This window comes from Aegilops tauschii, chromosome 1 (assembly GCF_002575655.3).
Source record: "Aegilops tauschii subsp. strangulata cultivar AL8/78 chromosome 1, Aet v6.0, whole genome shotgun sequence".
Lineage (NCBI taxonomy): Eukaryota > Viridiplantae > Streptophyta > Magnoliopsida > Poales > Poaceae > Aegilops > Aegilops tauschii.
Window position 1 is genome coordinate 6,653,372 of NC_053035.3, and position 3,362 is coordinate 6,656,733.

The 3,362-nt window shown below is 55.9% G+C and overlaps 1 pseudogene; it reads right to left on the bottom strand.

Moving 5' to 3' along the window:
• Positions 1–263: 263 nt before the first annotated feature.
• LOC109745983 (putative disease resistance protein RGA4) lies at positions 264–1,265 on the bottom strand (annotated as a pseudogene).
• Positions 1,266–3,362: the final 2,097 nt, after the last annotated feature.

Here is a 3,362-nt window from a genome sequence, read left to right on the forward strand (position 1 = left end):
AAGCACAACGCAAGGCCCTGCAATCCGTAGTGCTACTCGTACCATGGCTCGTCTGGAAGCATATGAACAGCCACGTCTTCGACAGCGCGACGCCCTCCCTAGGCACGCTAGTCGACCGGATCAAGGAGGAAGCCGACTCCTGGGCTAAGGCCGGAGCAGTAGGCCTTAGAGTAGTCCTACCCCCTTTATGGGACGTGCACTGAGCATTGTATCTGATCCTTCATTATTCATCCTAGGACGACTGTAACTGACTCCCTACCTTTTCAATGAAAAGAAACAGAAAGGTCTTTTGCGTTTTCTCGAGAAAAAAAGAATGACCTTGAGGCAAGCTCAATGAAAATACGTTTTCCAAAGGTTTCAAGACTATCTTCCTTGTGCTCTGGGATAAAGCCATTTGCAATTCATAGTCAGATCAGCTTGTCCACATCAATCTTGTAATCCTTTGGAAATATAGCACAAAAGGAAAAGCATTGCTTCATGTGTGATGGCAAGTCATTGTAGCTAAGCTTTAATATTGGCAGAATCCAGTTTCCAAAGTGCAAATGCTGCTACTAGATGATATAGCCTTCCACTCTTCGACGCTAGTCTTGGTACGAAGTACATAGCCCAATGCAGTTGCAGCTAAAGGAGAGCCAGAACATCAGCTTACAATCTCATCAACCATCTTGCTTAGCTCGACAGGCTTTTCTTTCTCCGAACTGAATGCTCTAGCCTCAGTAATTTCCTTTACGAAGAAATCCTCCACAATATTGAGATTGTAGGCTCTACCTGCACCCATAATTTCAGTGACTTGTTTATCACGAGTTCTTGTTAACATTGCACTACCCATGCCACCATGTTGAGGACAGACCTTCAGCCTTCCCAACTTATAGACCTCTCTGTTCCAGACATCATCCAATACATGGAGATACCTGTGCCCGCTGTCCAGTTTTTGAAATCTATCCAAAGGTATCATAGACCTCTCTGGGGGATGCCCGCTGTACCCAGAGCTGCAACTGAAAATGATTCTGAATTTCAGGTTCATTGTATATGAGTTGCGCTAATGTGGTCTTGCCAAGGCCCCCCATTCCAACAATGGGAACTACTGCGAGATCAGTATTGCTAGCTTGACCAAGTAGTATGTCAACGAAATTATTCTTATCTCCGTGTTTGGATCTGTTGGCAATTTCTTGTTGGTCGATGATGACATAATCTGTGTGCCTCCACTCCTTGGACACTCGTGTTTGCCTCAACTGATTAGACACCAACAACGTCTGCCTCAACATAAGCGCGACGCGTTGTTGGGCTAGGCCCAGAACGGTGCGCGGGCAGGTGGGGCGTATTTTTACCGTAGTAACTGTTTCGTCCGCTGCGCTTCCCCACGACCTGCGTTGAACACGCACGTGGAGGGTCGTGCGTGACGTGGGGGTCATGCGTGGGGCGGTCTCCACACGCATGCGTCACATCGCATTTAATGGGAAAAGAGGCGGCCCACGCCTTCCCCGTAAAAAGGAATAACAGCGGGCGCGCTGCTCATTTACCCCCTGCGTCTTCTTCAATCTTGGAATCGCCGTCCCCTTCTTCTTCCTTCTCAAGCTCTCGCCTTTGCTCGTTGCCGCCGCATCTTCGCTGTCCTCCGTCCTTTGCCTCTCGCAGCCGCCATGGCCCCCAAAACCAGTAAAGGAAAGGGAGTGGCCAAGGATGCCGGGGCGAAGGAGCCGCCGGAGAGCGAGTTGGCGGCGCGGCGGACGCATCTCGCCTACTTCCCCTCGACGGTCGACGCGGTCGAACTCCGGGACTACTTCAGGCCCCTGTGGGGGTGCAAGACGGGGGGGGGGGGGGGGGGGGGGGACGACGGGGCATCCGGCCACGTGTGTCATCCCCGCCAATTGCGCCGAGGCCGCCCCGAATCGGTATCCGTTCTTCGTCGATTACTTTTCTTGCGGTCTCTGCCCCCCTTTCTCCGATTTCTTCAATGATGTCATGCACACATTTGGCTTCCACCTTCTGGATTTCACTCCCAATGCCGTGGCGTGCATGGCTCTTTTCGCCCATCTCTGTGAGGGCTTCGCCGGAGTTCTTCCCAACTCATTGCCCTTCCGCTATTAGTTTTACCCTCGCATCCAAAAGGGAGGCGCCATCTCTGGTTGCGTCGCCTGGATACCAAGGTCCAAAGGGACGTACCCGGAGGGCGCCCAGAAGGAGAGGTTGGAAGAGTGGCGGGGCCGGTGGTGCTGGATTGGGGAGGACGACCCGCCGGAATTTTTCCGGGTTCGTCAGGCGCCGCCGGTTCGCAGGAACGACTGGGGCGATGTCAACGCCCAGGATGACAAGCTCAAGGTCGCCACCACCAGGATTCACCGCCTCACCGTTGCCGGGCTCACCCTGGAGATGATTGGGGCGGACTTGATCCGCCGCCGAATCGCTCCACTACACAACAAGGGGAGACCGGCCTGGCTCTTCCAAAACGCGGCTGACATCATGAGGCTTCACTCTGGCCTCAACAACAACTTCACGGTGATGGGGCACGCCCACTTCTGCTAGCGGATCTTTCAGCTCGACGTGAACCGCGACGGCAGGGCCGAGAGGTCCGGCAAGGCTGCAAAGGCCGGCAAGGTCCTCAAGGGGCCCTTGTTTGGGTTGCCAGCGGGGGTGGTCCCGCTGAGCAACAACTCGCGCCAGACCGACATCATCGCCATGATGTCGGACTACAATGCACACGGTCCCGTCCCAAATTGGGCCGAGCCGCCAGCGGATCAGGTGCAGGAGTTCTTTGATACTTTGGCGGAGAAGTATGTCCGCGACGAGCCGCTGCTCATCTAGGACACCACCCAAGCAGAGCTGGACTTCATCGCCGCCAGGGCGGCGGAGGCGGAGCTCGCTAGGGAGGCCGGCAGCGCTGGCGGCGTGGAGGACGAGGTCGCAGCAGCCGCGGAGGAGAGGGAGCTCGCCCAGTGGGAGGAATCCGATGGGGAGGCCAGCAGCGCCAGCACCGGGGCCCCTCTTATTGAAGATGTGGTCGACGAGTCGGAGGAGGAGGAGGTCGAGGCTGTCGACCCTCCGGTCATGGGGAGAGGGCGAATCCTGCGGCGGGCCAGCTCCGGCAAGCCGGTCCAGCCCAGCAGGGCTGTGCAACCGCAGCAGACCTAGGAGGGGTCTGTGCGCCAGACAAGGGCCGCGGTGGCGAGGAAGTTGGTGAAGGCCATGGTGGCGAAGAAGAAAGCAACAACCTCTTCTTCGTTCAAGCGTGGCCAGACTCCACCTTCTTCCCCTCCTCGGGCAGACGTTGACACGGAGGTCGTCTTCGACTTTGGGTCCCTCAGCCCAAGGAGGAAGAGGAAGGCATCAGAAGAGGAGGTGGAGGATGAGTAAGTATCTTGTTA